At 39.9% G+C, this 17229-nt stretch overlaps 1 long non-coding RNA gene across 1 annotated transcript; it reads left to right on the top strand.

The window, feature by feature from the left end:
* Positions 1-578: 578 nt before the first annotated feature.
* On the top strand, positions 579-16790 carry LOC116603021. The gene is made up of 2 exons (XR_007308187.1): positions 579-678; positions 16353-16790. It is a non-coding gene; the product is annotated as an uncharacterized LOC116603021 (long non-coding RNA).
* The last annotated feature ends 439 nt before the right edge of the window (positions 16791-17229 follow it).

The following is a 17229-nucleotide window of genomic DNA, read 5'->3' as shown; positions in this document are numbered from 1 at the left end:
CCTTCGTCATAGGTGTAAGTACACCACCAACCGCCACTTTGTCATATGTGTAAGTACACCACCAATCATCCCTTTGTCATATGTGTAAGTACACCACTAATCATCCCTTTGTCATATGTGTAAGTACACCACCAATCATCCCTATGTCATATGTGTAAGTACACCAGCAATCATCCCTTTGTCATATGTGTAAGCACACCATTAATCATCCCTTTGTCATATGTGTAAGTACACCACCAATCATCCCTTTGTCATTTCTGTAAGAGCAACACTAACTATCCCTTTGTCATAGATGTAAATACACCACCAATCATCCCTTTGTCATATGTGTAAGTACAACACCAATCATCCCTTTGTCATATGTGTAAGTACACCACCAATCATCCCTTTGTCATATGTGTAAGTACACCACCAATCATCCCTTTGTATAGGTGAAAGTACACCACCAACCGCCACTTTGTCATATGTGTAAGTACACCACCAATCATCCCTTTGTCATATGTGTAAGTACACCACTAATCATCCCTTTGTCATATGTGTAAGTACACCACTAATCTTCCCTTTGTGATATAAGTAAGTACATCACTAATCATCCCTTTGTCATATGTGTAAGTACAACACCAATCATCCCTTTGTGATATGTGTGAGTACAACACCAACCATCCCTTTGTCATATGTGTAAGAAAAACACTAACCATCCCTTTGTCATAGATGTAATTACAACACCAATAATCCCTTTGTCAATAATGTAAGTACAACACCAATCATCCCTTTGTCAATAATGTAAGTACAACACCAATCATCCCTTTGTCATATGTGTAAGTACAACACCAATCATACCTTTGTCATATGTGTAAGTACAACACCAATCATCCCTTTGTCATTTGTGTAAGAACAACACTAACCATCCCTTTGCCATAGATGTGAATACAACACCAATAATCCCTTTGTCATATGTGTAAGTACAACACCAATCATCCCTTCGTCATAGGTGTAAGTTCAAACCTACCATCCCTTTGTCATTTGTGTAAGAACAACACTAACCATCCCTTTGTCATAGATGTAAATACAACACCAATAATCCCTTTGTCATATGCGAAAGTACAACACCAATAATCCCTTTGTCATAGTTGTAAATTCAACACCAATAATCCCTTTGTCATATGTGTAAGTACAACACCAATAATCCCTATGTCATATGTGTAAGTACAACACCAATAACCCCTTTGTCATATGTGTAAGTACAACATCAATAATCCCTTTGTCAAAGGTGTAAGTACAACACCACTAATCCCTTCGTCATAGGTGTAAGTTCAACACCTACCATCCCTTTGTCATTTGTGTAAGAACAACACTAACCACCCCTTTGTCATAGATGTAAATACAACACCAATAATCCCTTTGTCATATGTGAAAGTACAACACCAATCATCCCTATGTCATATGTGTAAGTACACCACCAATCATCCCTTTGTCATATGTGTAAGTACACCACCAATCATCCCTTTGTCAAATGTGTAAGTACACCACCAACCGCCACTTTGTCATATGTGTAAGTACACCACCAACCGCCACTTTGTCATATGTGTAAGTACACCACCAACCGCCACTTTGTCATATGTGTAAGTACACCACCAACCGATACTTTGTCATATGTGTAAGTACACCACCAACCGATACTTTGTCATATGTGTAAGTACACCACCAATCATCTTCACTTTTTTTTTTGTGTAAGAACAACACCAATCATCCCTTTGTCATATGTGTAAGTACAACACTAGTTACCCCTTTGTCATAGGTGTAAGTACACCACCAATAATCCCTTTGTCATAGGTGTAAGTACACCACCAATCATCCCTTTGTCATATGTGTAAGTACACCACCAACTGCCACTTTGTCATATGTGTAAGTACACCACCAATAATCCCTTTGTCATAGGTGTAAGTACACCACCAACCGCCACTTTGTCATATGTGTAAGTACACCACCAATCATCCCTTTGTCATATGTGTAAGTACACCACCAACTGCCACTTTGTCATATGTGTAAGTACACCACCAATCATCCCTTTGTCATAGGTGTAAGTACACCACCAACCGCCACTTTGTCATATGTGTATGTACACCACCAACCGCCACTTTGTCATATGTGTGAGTACACCACCAACCGCCACTTTGTTATATGTGTAAGTACAACACCACTAATCCCTTCGTCATAGGTGTAAGTTAAACACCAATAACCCCTTTGGGGATGGTTAGAAAGTACACCACCAATCATCCCTTTGTCATAGGTGTAAGTACACCACCAATCATCCCTTTGTCATAGGTGTAAGTACACCACCAATCATCCCTTTGTATAGGTGAAAGTACAACACCAATCATCCCTTCGTCATAGGTGTAAGTTCAACACCTACCATCCCTTTGTCGTTTGTGTAAGAACAACACTAACCATCCCTTTGTCATAGATGTAAATACAACACCAATAATCCCTTTGTCATATGTGAAAGTACAACACCAATAATCCCTTTGTCATAAGTGTAAATTCAACACCAATAATCCCTTTGTCATATGTGTAAGTACAACACCAATAAACCCTATGTCATATGTGTAAGTACAACACCAATAACCCCTTTGTCATATGTGTAAGTACAACATCAATAATCCCTTTGTTATAGGTGTAAGTACAACACTAATAATCCCTTCGTCATAGGTGTAAGTTCAACACCAACCATTCCTTTGTCATTTGTGTAAGAACAACACTAACCATCCCTTTGTCATAGATATAAATACAACACCAATCATCCCTTTGTCATATGTGTAAGTACAACACCAATCATCCCTTTGTCATATGTGTAAGTACAACATCAATAATCCCTTTGTCATAGGTGTAAGTACAACACTAATAATCCCTTCGTCATAGGTGTAAGTACACCACCAACCGCCACTTTGTCATATGTGTAAGTACACCACCAATCATCCCTTTGTCATATGTGTAAGTACACCACTAATCATCCCTTTGTCATATGTGTAAGTACACCACCAATCATCCCTATGTCATATGTGTAAGTACACCAGCAATCATCCCTTTGTCATATGTGTAAGCACACCATTAATCATCCCTTTGTCATATGTGTAAGTACACCACCAATCATCCCTTTGTCATTTCTGTAAGAGCAACACTAACTATCCCTTTGTCATAGATGTAAATACACCACCAATCATCCCTTTGTCATATGTGTAAGTACAACACCAATCATCCCTTTGTCATATGTGTAAGTACACCACCAATCATCCCTTTGTCATATGTGTAAGTACACCACCAATCATCCCTTTGTATAGGTGAAAGTACACCACCAACCGCCACTTTGTCATATGTGTAAGTACACCACCAATCATCCCTTTGTCATATGTGTAAGTACACCACTAATCATCCCTTTGTCATATGTGTAAGTACACCACTAATCATCCCTTTGTGATATAAGTAAGTACATCACTAATCATCCCTTTGTCATATGTGTAAGTACAACACCAATCATCCCTTTGTGATATGTGTGAGTACAACACCAACCATCCCTTTGTCATATGTGTAAGAAAAACACTAACCATCCCTTTGTCATAGATGTAATTACAACACCAATAATCCCTTTGTCAATAATGTAAGTACAACACCAATCATCCCTTTGTCAATAATGTAAGTACAACACCAATCATCCCTTTGTCATATGTGTAAGTACAACACCAATCATACCTTTGTCATATGTGTAAGTACAACACCAATCATCCCTTTGTCATTTGTGTAAGAACAACACTAACCATCCCTTTGCCATAGATGTGAATACAACACCAATAATCCCTTTGTCATATGTGTAAGTACAACACCAATCATCCCTTCGTCATAGGTGTAAGTTCAAACCTACCATCCCTTTGTCATTTGTGTAAGAACAACACTAACCATCCCTTTGTCATAGATGTAAATACAACACCAATAATCCCTTTGTCATATGCGAAAGTACAACACCAATAATCCCTTTGTCATATGTGTAAGTACAACACCAATAATCCCTATGTCATATGTGTAAGTACAACACCAATAATCCCTATGTCATATGTGTAAGTACAACATCAATAATCCCTTTGTCATATGTGTAAGTACAACACCACTAATCCCTTCGTCATAGGTGTAAGTTCAACACCAATAACCCCTTTGGGGATGGTTAGAAAGTACACCACCAATCATCCCTTTGTTATAGGTGTAAGTACACCACCAATCATCCCTTCGTCATAGGTGTAAGTTCAACACCTACCATCCCTTTGTCATAGATGTAAATACAACACCAATAATCCCTTTGTCATATGTGAAAGTACAACACCAATAATCCCTTTGTCATATGTGAAAGTACAACACCAATAATCCCTTTGTCATATGTGAAACTACAACACCAATAATCCCTTTGTCATAAGTGTAAATTCAACACCAATAACCCCTTTGTCATATGTGTAAGTACAACATCAATAATCCCTTTGTCATATCTGTAAGTACAACACTAATAATCCCTTCGTCATAGGTGTAAGTTCAACACCAACCATTCCTTTGTCATTTGTGTAAGAACAACACTAACCTTCCTTTTGTCATAGATATAAATACAACACCAATAATCCCTTTGTCATATGTGAAAGTACAACACCAATAATCCCTTTGTCATAAGTGTAAATTCAACGCCAATAATCCCTTTGTCATATGTGAAAGTACAACACCAATAATCCCTTTGTCATAGTTGTAAATTCAACACCAATAATCCCTTTGTCATATGTGTAAGTACAACACCAATAATCCCTATGTCATATGTGTAAGTACAACACCAATAACCCCTTTGTCATATGTGTAAGTACAACATCAATAATCCCTTTGTCATAGGTGTAAGTACAACACTAATAATTCCTTCGTCATAGGTTTAAGTTCAACACCAACCATTCCTTTGTCATTTGTGTAAGAACAACACTAACCTTCCTTTTGTCATAGATATAAATACAACACCAATAATCCCTTTGTCATATGTGAAAGTACAACACCAATAATCCCTTTGTCATAAGTGTAAATTCAACGCCAATAATCCCTTTGTCATATGTGTAAGTACAACACCAATAATCCCTTTGTCATATCTGTAAGTACACCATTAATCATCCCTATGTTATGTGTAAGTACACCACCAATCATCCCTTTGTCATATGTGTAAGTACACCACTAATCATCCCTTTGTCATATGTGTAAGTACACCACCAATCATCCCTATGTCATATGTGTAAGTACAACACCAATCATCCCTTTGTCATAGGTGTAAGTACAACACCAATCATCCCTTCGTCATAGGTGTAAGTTCAAACCTACCATCCCTTTGTCATTTGTGTAAGAACAACACTAACCATCCCTTTGTCATAGATGTAAATACAACACCAATAATCCCTTTGTCATATGCGAAAGTACAACACCAATAATCCCTTTGTCATAGTTGTAAATTCAACACCAATAATCCCTTTGTCATATGTGTAAGTACAACACCAATAATCCCTATGTCATATGTGTAAGTACAACACCAATAATCCCTATGTCATATGTGTAAGTACAACATCAATAATCCCTTTGTCATATGTGTAAGTACAACACCACAAATCCCTTTGTCATAGTTGTAAATTAAACACCAATAATCCCTTTGTCATATGTGTAAGTACAACATCAATAATCCCTTTGTCATAGGTGTAAGTACAACACTAATAATTCCTTCGTCATAGGTTTAAGTTCAACACCAACCATTCCTTTGTCATTTGTGTAAGAACAACACTAACCTTCCTTTTGTCATAGGTATAAATACAACACCAATAATCCCTTTGTCATATGTGAAAGTACAACACCAATAATCCCTTTGTCATAAGTGTAAATTCAACGCCAATAATCCCTTTGTCATATGTGTAAGTACAACACCAATAATCCCTTTGTCATATCTGTAAGTACACCATTAATCATCCCTATGTTATGTGTAAGTACACCACCAATCATCCCTTTGTCATATGTGTAAGTACACCACTAATCATCCCTTTGTCATATGTGTAAGTACACCACCAATCATCCCTATGTCATATGTGTAAGTACAACACCAATCATCCCTTTGTCATAGGTGTAAGTACAACACCAATCATCCCTTCGTCATAGGTGTAAGTTCAAACCTACCATCCCTTTGTCATTTGTGTAAGAACAACACTAACCATCCCTTTGTCATAGATGTAAATACAACACCAATAATCCCTTTGTCATATGCGAAAGTATAACACCAATAATCCCTTTGTCATAGTTGTAAATTCAACACCAATAATCCCTTTGTCATATGTGTAAGTACAACACCAATAATCCCTATGTCATATGTGTAAGTACAACACCAATAATCCCTATGTCATATGTGTAAGTACAACATCAATAATCCCTTTGTCATATGTGTAAGTACAACACCACAAATCCCTTCGTCGTAGGTGTAAGTTCAACACCAATAACCCCTTTGGGGATGGTTAGAAAGTACACCACCAATCATCCCTTTGTCATAGGTGTAAGTACACCACCAATCATCCCTTTGTCATAGGTGTAAGTACACCACCAATCATCCCTTTGTATAGGTGAAAGTACACCAGCAATCATCCCTTTGTCATAGGTGTAAGTACAACACCAATCATCCCTTTGTCATAGGTGTAAGTTCAACACCTACCATCCCTTTGTCATTTGTGTAAGAACAACACTAACCATCCCTTTGTCATAGATGTAAATACAACATCAATAATCCCTTTTTCATATGTAAAAGTACAACACCAATAATCCCTTTGTCATAGTTGTAAATTCAACACCAATAATCCCTTTGTCATATGTGTAAGAACAACACCAATAATCCCTATGTCATATGTGTAAGTACAACACCAATAACCCCTTTGTCATATGTGTAAGTACAACATCAATAATCCCTTTGTCATAGGTGTAAGTACAACACTAATAATCCCTTCGTCATAGGTGTAAGTTCAACACCAACCATTCCTTTGTCATTTGTGTAAGAACAACACTAACCTTCCTTTTGTCATAGATATAAATACAACACCAATAATCCCTTTGTCATATGTGAAAGTACAACACCAATAATCCCTTTGTCATAAGTGTAAATTCAACGCCAATAATCCCTTTGTCATATGTGTAAGTACAACACCAATAATCCCTTTGTCATATCTGTAAGTACACCACCAATCATCCCTATGTTATGTGTAAGTACACCACCAATCATCCCTTTGTCATATGTGTAAGCACACCATTAATCATCCCTTTGTCATATGTGTAAGTACACCACCAATCATCCCTTTGTCGTAGGTGTAAGTACAACACCAATCATCCCTTTGTCATAGGTGTAAGTACACCACCAATCATCCCTTTGTCATAGGTGTAAGTACACCACCAATCATCTCTTTGTCATAGGTGTAAGTACACCACCAATCATCCCTTTGTCATATGTGTAAGTACACCACTAATCATCCCTTTGTCATATGTGTAAGTACACCACCAATCATCCCTTTGTCATATGTGTAAGTACACCACCAATCATCCCTTTGTCATATGTGTAAGTACACCACCAATCATCCCTTTGTCATTTGTGTAAGCACACCATTAATCATCCCTTTGTCATATGTGTAAGTACACCACCAATCATCCCTTTGTCATTTCTGTAAGAGCAACACTATCCTTTTGTCATAGATGTAAATACACCACCAATCATCCCTTTGTCATATGTTTAAGTACAACACCAATCATCCCTTTGTCATAGATGTAAGAACACCAATAATCCCTTTTTCATAAATGTAAGTACACCACCAATCATCCCTTTGTCATATGTGTAAGTACACCACCAATCATCCCTTTGTCATATGTGTAAGTACACCACCAATCATCCCTTTGTCATATGTGTAAGTACACCACCAATCATCCCTTTGTCATATGTGTAAGTACACCACCAATCATCCCTTTGTCATATGTGTAAGTACACCACCAATCATCCCTTTGTATAGGTGAAAGTACACCACCAATCATCCCTTTGTATAGGTGTAAGTACACCACCAACCGCCACTTTGTCATATGTGTAAGTAAACCACCAACCGCCACTTTGTCATAGGTGTAAGTACACCACCAACCGCCACTTTGTCATATGTGTAAGTACACCACCAACCGCCACTTTGTCATATGTGTAAGTACACCACCAACCGCCACTTTGTCATATGTGTAAGTACACCACCATCCGCCACTTTGTCATAGGTGTAAGTACACCACCAACCGCCACTTTGTCATAGGTGTAAGTACACCACCAATCATCCCTTTGTCGTAGGTGTAAGTACAACACCAATCATCCCTTTGTCATAGGTGTCAGTACACCACCAATCATCCCTTTGTCATAGGTGTAAGTACACCACCAATCATCTCTTTGTCATAGGTGTAAGTACACCACCAATCATCCCTTTGTCATAGGTGTAAGTACACCACCAATCATCCCTTTGTCATAGATGTAAGTACAACACCAATCATCCCTTCGTCATAGGTGTAAGTTCAAACCTACCATCCCTTTGTCATTTGTGTAAGAACAACACTAACCATCCCTTTGTCATAGATGTAAATACAACACCAATAATCCCTTTGTCATATGCGAAAGTACAACACCAATAATCCCTTTGTCATAGTTGTAAATACAACACCAATAACCCCTTTGTCATATGTGTAAGTACAACATCAATAATCCCTTTGTCATATGTGTAAGTACAACACCACTAATCCCTTCTTCATAAATGTAAGTACACCATCAATCATCCCTTTGTCATATGTGTAAGTACACCACCAATCATCCCTTTGTATAGGTGAAAGTACACCATCAACCGCCACTTTGTCATATGTGTAAGTACACCACCAATCATCTTTTTGTCATATGTGTAAGTACACCACTAATCATCCCTTTGTCATATGTGTAAGTACACCACCAATCATCCCTTTGTCATATGTGTAAGTACAACACCACTAATCCGTTTGTCATATGTGTAAGTACAACACCACTAATCCGTTTGTCATTTGTGTAAGTACACCACCAATCATCCCTTTGTCATTTGTGTAAGTACACCACCAATCATCCCTTTGTCGCCACTTTGTTTTTTGTTTAAGTACACCACCAATCATCCCTATGTCATATGTGTATGTACACCACCAATCATCCTTTTGTCATAGGTGTAAATACACCACCAATCATCCCTTTGTCATATGTTTAAGTACAACACCAATCATCCCTTTGTCATAGATGTAAGAACACCAATAATCCCTTTTTCATAAATGTAAGTACACCACCAATCATCCCTTTGTCATATGTGTAAGTACACCACCAATCATCCCTTTGTCATATGTGTAAGTACACCACCAATCATCCCTTTGTCATATGTGTAAGTACACCACTAATCATCCCTTTGTCATATGTGTAAGTACACCACCAATCATCCCTTTGTCATATGTGTAAGTACACCACCAATCATCCCTTTGTCATATGTGTAAGTACACCACCAATCATCCCTTTGTCATTTGTGTAAGCACACCATTAATCATCCCTTTGTCATATGTGTAAGTACACCACCAATCATCCCTTTGTCATTTCTGTAAGAGCAACACTATCCTTTTGTCTTAGATGTAAATACACCACCAATCATCCCTTTGTCATATGTTTAAGTACAACACCAATCATCCCTTTGTCATAGATGTAAGAACACCAATAATCCCTTTTTCATAAATGTAAGTACACCACCAATCATCCCTTTGTCATATGAGTAAGTACACCACCAATCATCCCTTTGTCATATGTGTAAGTACACCACCAATCATCCCTTTGTCATATGTGTAAGTACACCACCAATCATCCCTTTGTCATATGTGTAAGTACACCACCAATCATCCCTTTGTCATATGTGTAAGTACACCACCAATCATCCCTTTGTATAGGTGAAAGTACACCACCAATCATCCCTTTGTATAGGTGTAAGTACACCACCAACCGCCACTTTGTCATATGTGTAAGTAAACCACCAACCGCCACTTTGTCATAGGTGTAAGTACACCACCAACCGCCACTTTGTCATATGTGTAAGTACACCACCAACCGCCACTTTGTCATATGTGTAAGTACACCACCAACCGCCACTTTGTCATATGTGTAAGTACACCACCATCCGCCACTTTGTCATAGGTGTAAGTACACCACCAACCGCCACTTTGTCATAGGTGTAAGTACACCACCAATCATCCCTTTGTCGTAGGTGTAAGTACAACACCAATCATCCCTTTGTCATAGGTGTCAGTACACCACCAATCATCCCTTTGTCATAGGTGTAAGTACACCACCAATCATCTCTTTGTCATAGGTGTAAGTACACCACCAATCATCCCTTTGTCATAGGTGTAAGTACACCACCAATCATCCCTTTGTCATAGATGTAAGTACAACACCAATCATCCCTTCGTCATAGGTGTAAGTTCAAACCTACCATCCCTTTGTCATTTGTGTAAGAACAACACTAACCATCCCTTTGTCATAGATGTAAATACAACACCAATAATCCCTTTGTCATATGCGAAAGTACAACACCAATAATCCCTTTGTCATAGTTGTAAATACAACACCAATAACCCCTTTGTCATATGTGTAAGTACAACATCAATAATCCCTTTGTCATATGTGTAAGTACAACACCACTAATCCCTTCTTCATAAATGTAAGTACACCATCAATCATCCCTTTGTCATATGTGTAAGTACACCACCAATCATCCCTTTGTATAGGTGAAAGTACACCATCAACCGCCACTTTGTCATATGTGTAAGTACACCACCAATCATCTTTTTGTCATATGTGTAAGTACACCACTAATCATCCCTTTGTCATATGTGTAAGTACACCACCAATCATCCCTTTGTCATATGTGTAAGTACAACACCACTAATCCGTTTGTCATATGTGTAAGTACAACACCACTAATCCGTTTGTCATTTGTGTAAGTACACCACCAATCATCCCTTTGTCATTTGTGTAAGTACACCACCAATCATCCCTTTGTCGCCACTTTGTTTTTTGTTTAAGTACACCACCAATCATCCCTATGTCATATGTGTATGTACACCACCAATCATCCTTTTGTCATAGGTGTAAGTACAACACCAATCATCCCTTCGTCATATGTGAAAGTACACCACCAATCGCCACTTTGTCATATGTGAAAGTACAACACCACTAATCCCTTCTTCATAAATGTAAGTACACCATCAATCATCCCTTTGTCATATGTGTAAGTACACCACCAATCATCCCTTTGTATAGGTGAAAGTACACCATCAACCGCCACTTTGTCACATGTGTAAGTACACCACCAATCATCCCTTTGTCATATGTGTAAGTACACCACTAATCATCCCTTTGTCATATGTGTAAGTACACCACCAATCATCCCTTTGTCATATGTGTAAGTACAACACCACTAATCCGTTTGTCATATGTGTAAGTACAACACCACTAATCCGTTTGTCATTTGTGTAAGTACACCACCAATCATCCCTTTGTCATTTGTGTAAGTACACCACCAATCATCCCTTTGTCGCCACTTTGTTTTTTGTTTAAGTACACCACCAATCATCCCTATGTCATATGTGTATGTACACCACCAATCATCCCTTTGTCATAGGTGTAAGTACAACACCAATCATCCCTTCGTCATATGTGAAAGTACACCACCAATCGCCACTTTGTCATATGTGAAAGTACACCACCAATCGCCACTTTGTCATTTGTGTAAGTACACCACCAATCGCCACTTTGTCATATGTGTAAGTACACCACCAATCGCCACTTTGTCATTTGTGTAAGTACACCACCAATCGCCACTTTGTCATTTGTGTAAGTACACCACCAATCGCCACTTTGTCATTTGTGTAAGTACACCACCAATCGCCACTTTGTCATTTGTGTAAGTACACCACCAATCGCCACTTTGTCATTTGTGTAAGTACACCACCAATCGCCACTGTCATTTGTGTAAGTACACCACCAATCGCCACTGTCATTCGTGTAAGAACACCACCAATCGCCACTTTGTCATTTGTGTAAGAACACCACCAATCGCCACTTTGTCATTTGCGTAAATACACCACCAATCGCCACTTTGTCATTTGCGTTAGTACACCACCAATCGCCACTTTGTCATTTGCGTAAGTACACCACCAATTGCCACTTTGTCATTTGCGTAAGTACACCACCAATCGCCACTTTGTCATTTGCGTAAGTACACCACCAATCGCCACTTTGTCATTTGCGTAAGTACACCACCAATCGCCACTTTGTCATTTGTGAAAGTACACCACCAACCGCCACTTTGTCATATGTGTAAGTACACCACCAATCATCCCTTTGTATAGGTGAAAGTACACCACCAACCGCCACTTTGTCATTTGTGAAAGTACACCACCAACCGCCACTTTGTCATTTGTGAAAGTACACCACCAATCGCCACTTTGTCATTTGCGAAAGTACACCACCAATCGCCACTTTGTCATTTGCGAAAGTACACCACCAATCGCCACTTTGTCATTTGTGAAAGTACAGCACCAATCGCCACTTTGTCATTTGTGAAAGTACAGCACCAATCGCCACTTTGTCATTTGTGAAAGTACACCACCAATCGCCACTTTGTCGTATGTGTAAGTACACCACCAACCGCCACTTTGTCATATGTGTAAGTACACCACCAACCCCCACTTTGTCATATGTTTAAGTACACCACCAACCGCCACTTTGTCATATGTGTAAGTACACCACCAACCGCCACTTTGTCATATGTGTAAGTACACCACCAACCGCCACTTTGTCATATGTGTAAGTACACCACCAATCATCCCTTTGTATAGGTGAATGTACACCACCAACCGCCACTTTGTCATTTGTGAAAGTACACCACCAATCGCCACTTTGTCATTTGTGAAAGTACACCACCAATCGCCACTTTGTCATTTGTGAAAGTACACCACCAATTGCCACTTTGTCATTTGTGAAAGTACACCACCAACCGCCACTTTGTCATATGTGTAAGTACACCACCAACCGCCACTTTGTCATATGTGTAAGTACACCTTCAATCATCCCTTTGTATAGGTGAAAGTACACCACCAACCGCCACTTTGTCATTTGTGAAAGTACACCACCAACCGCCACTTTGTCATTTGTGAAAGTACACCACCAATCGCCACTTTGTCATTTGCGAAAGTACACCACCAATCGCCACTTTGTCATTTGCGAAAGTACACCACCAATCGCCACTTTGTCATTTGCGAAAGTACACCACCAATCGCCACTTTGTCATTTGTGAAAGTACACCACCAATCGCCACTTTGTCATTTGTGAAAGTACACCACCAACCGCCACTTTGTCATTTGTGAAAGTACACCACCAACCCCCACTTTGTCATTTGCGAAAGTACACCACCAATCGCCACTTTGTCATTTGTGAAAGTACACCACCAATCGCCACTTTGTCATTTGTGAAAGTACACCACCAATCGCCACTTTGTCATATGTGTAAGTACACCACCAATCATCCCTTTGTCATATGTGTAAGTACACCACCAATCATCCCTTTGTCAAATGTGTAAGTACACCACCAATCATCCCTTTGTCAAATGTGTAAGTACACCACCAATCATCCCTTTGTCATATGTGTAAGTACACCACCAATCATCCCTTTGTCATATGTGTAAGTACACCACCAACCGCCACTTTGTCATATGTGTAAGTACACCACCAACCGCCACTTTGTCATGTGTGTAAGTACACCACCAACCGCCACTTTGTCATGTGTGTAAGTACACCACCAACCGCCACTTTGTCATGTGTGTAAGTACACCACCAACCGCCACTTTGTCATTTGTGAAAGTACACCACCAACCGCCACTTTGTCATTTGTGAAAGTACACCACCAACCGCCACTTTGTCTTTTGTGAAAGTACACCACCAACCGCCACTTTGTCTTTTGTGAAAGTACACCACCAACCGCCACTTTGTCATTTGTGAAAGTACACCACCAACCGCCACTTTGTCATTTGTGAAAGTACACCACCCATCGCCACTTTGTCATTTGTGAAAGTACACCACCCATCGCCACTTTGTCATTTGTGAAAGTACACCACCCATCGCCACTTTGTCATTTGTGAAAGTACACCACCCATCGCCACTTTGTCATTTGTGAAAGTACACCACCCATCGCCACTTTGTCATTTGTGAAAGTACACCACCCATCGCCACTTTGTCATTTGTGAAAGTACACCACCCATCGCCACTTTGTCATTTGTGAAAGTACACCACCCATCGCCACTTTGTCATTTGTGAAAGTACACCACCCATCGCCACTTTGTCATTTGTGAAAGTACACCACCCATCGCCACTTTGTCATTTGTGAAAGTACACCACCCATCGCCACTTTGTCATTTGTGAAAGTACACCACCAATCGCCACTTTGTCATTTGTGAAAGTACACCACCAATCGCCACTTTGTCATTTGCGAAAGTACACCACCAATCGCCACTTTGTCATTTGCGAAAGTACACCACCAATCGCCACTTTGTCATTTGCGAAAGTACACCACCAATCGCCACTTTGTCATTTGCGAAAGTACACCACCAATCGCCACTTTGTCATTTGCGAAAGTACACCACCAATCGCCACTTTGTCATTTGCGAAAGTACACCACCAATCGCCACTTTGTCATTTGTGAAAGTACACCACCAATCGCCACTTTGTCATATGTGTAAGTACACCACCAATCGCCACTTTGTCATATGTTTAAGTAAACCACCAATCGCCACTTTGTCATTTGTGTAAGAACACCACCAATCGCCACTTTGTCATTTGCGAAAGTACACCACCAATCGCCACTTTGTCATTTGCGAAAGTACACCACCAATCGCCACTTTGTCATTTGCGAAAGTACACCACCAATCGCCACTTTGTCATTTGCGAAAGTACACCACCAATCGCCACTTTGTCATTTGCGAAAGTACACCACCAATCGCCACTTTGTCATTTGCGAAAGTACACCACCAATCGCCACTTTGTCATTTGCGAAAGTACACCACCAATCGCCACTTTGTCATTTGTGAAAGTACACCACCAATCGCCACTTTGTCATATGTGTAAGTACACCACCAATCGCCACTTTGTCATATGTTTAAGTAAACCACCAATCGCCACTTTGTCATTTGTGTAAGAACACCACCAATCGCCACTTTGTCATTTGCGAAAGTACACCACCAATCGCCACTTTGTCATTTGCGAAAGTACACCACCAACCGCCACTTTGTCATGTGTGTAAGTACACCACCAACCGCCACTTTGTCATATGTGTAAGTACACCTTCAATCATCCCTTTGTATAGGTGAAAGTACACCACCAACCGCCACTTTGTCATATGTGTAAGTACACCACCAACCGCCACTTTGTCATATGTGTAAGTACACCACCAACCGCCACTTTGTCATATGTGTAAGTACACCACCAACCACCACTTTGTCATATGTGTAAGTACACCACCAATCATCCCTTTGTATAGGTGAATGTACACCACCAACCGCCACTTTGTCATTTGTGAAAGTACACCACCAATCGCCACTTTGTCATTTGTGAAAGTACACCACCAACCACCACTTTGTCATTTGTGTAAGAACACCACCAATCGCCACTTTGTCATTTGTGTAAGTACACCACCAATCGCCACTTTGTCATTTGTGTAAGTACACCACCAATCGCCACTTTGTCATATGTGTAAGTACACCACCAATCGCCACTTTGTCATATGTGGTAAGTACACCACCAATCGCCACTTTGTCATATGTGTAAGTACACCACCAATCGCCACTTTGTCATTTGTGTAAGAACACCACCAATCGCCACTTTGTCATTTGTGTAAGAACACCACCAATCGCCACTTTGTCATTTGTGTAAGAACACCACCAATCGCCACTTTGTCATTTGTGTAAGAACACCACCAATCGCCACTTTGTCATTTGTGTAAGAACACCACCAATCGCCACTTTGTCATTTGTGTAAGAACACCACCAATCGCCACTTTGTCATTTGTGTAAGAACACCACCAATCGCCACTTTGTCATTTGTGTAAGAACACCACCAATAATCCCTTTGTCATATGTGAATGACTGACTGATCATTTTGTGACTTTCAAATCTTATGTGACCATATGTCACCATATGTCTTTGCAGACTGATGACAAAGGGGTGTTCCGTACAAGCTTGTCTAAAGAGTATGCCATCATGGCCAGCACTTTAAAGCTGACCAAAAGTCAAGTTTGGGACAAATCTTACAAAGCCATCGATCATGTGTTTGCTGATGATCAGCTCAAAGATGATCTGCGCGAAGTGTTTGACAACGAAAAGCTTGCATGTTTTAGCTGAGGGTTTCCTTGAAACTAGACTAATGAAAATGACGCATTTCCTCGTTCCAAAGATTTTGTCAATATTCATACAGTATATTAAAAAAGGTTTTATCTAAGAAACACCACATAGGGTGCTTTTCTATAACCCTTTAAACAAAGTGTAATGGTCAAAGATTTATAACCAAGGGAGTTCAAAAGCGAATTTTACCCTAATAAAGTGAAATATGCTATGATAAAAATAAATTGCGCATTATTTGAGCTTAAACACTGTTGAAGCTTGGCCTAACGAGGAGAGAATATAGTTTTACCTAAGGGGAGAAAGGAGAGTTCGACCTAATGGGAAGAGAGTATAGTTAGACCTTATGGGGAGAGAGGATAGTTGGACCTAACGGGGAAGAAGGATTGACAGAAGATGAAGAGCTTTGCTTAGAAAACTTTGTTTTTTTAACCTGGTTTCGCTTGATCAACCCTGCCCTACCTAAGCTCGTAAAGCAGAGGTACGGGACTGAGGGGGACTCGGGAGTTTCAGTGAAACCGGCCGGCCCGCCGAGCCTCCCAGCCCATTTTCCTAGTTTTGCCTTGCCCCCGATACCCCACTAATCATGAGTAACATAATGCTGGTCCTATAACAAGGTCTTTCCAGTTAAACCCGGAACTAGCCCCGCCCCAGCGTAGAACCTCTTTTTCGTACGCTCGACGCCTTT

The sequence above is a fragment of the Nematostella vectensis genome, chromosome 5 (assembly GCF_932526225.1).
Source record: "Nematostella vectensis chromosome 5, jaNemVect1.1, whole genome shotgun sequence".
Classification (NCBI taxonomy): domain Eukaryota; kingdom Metazoa; phylum Cnidaria; class Anthozoa; order Actiniaria; family Edwardsiidae; genus Nematostella; species Nematostella vectensis.
This window is presented reverse-complemented; position numbering and strand designations above follow the sequence as displayed.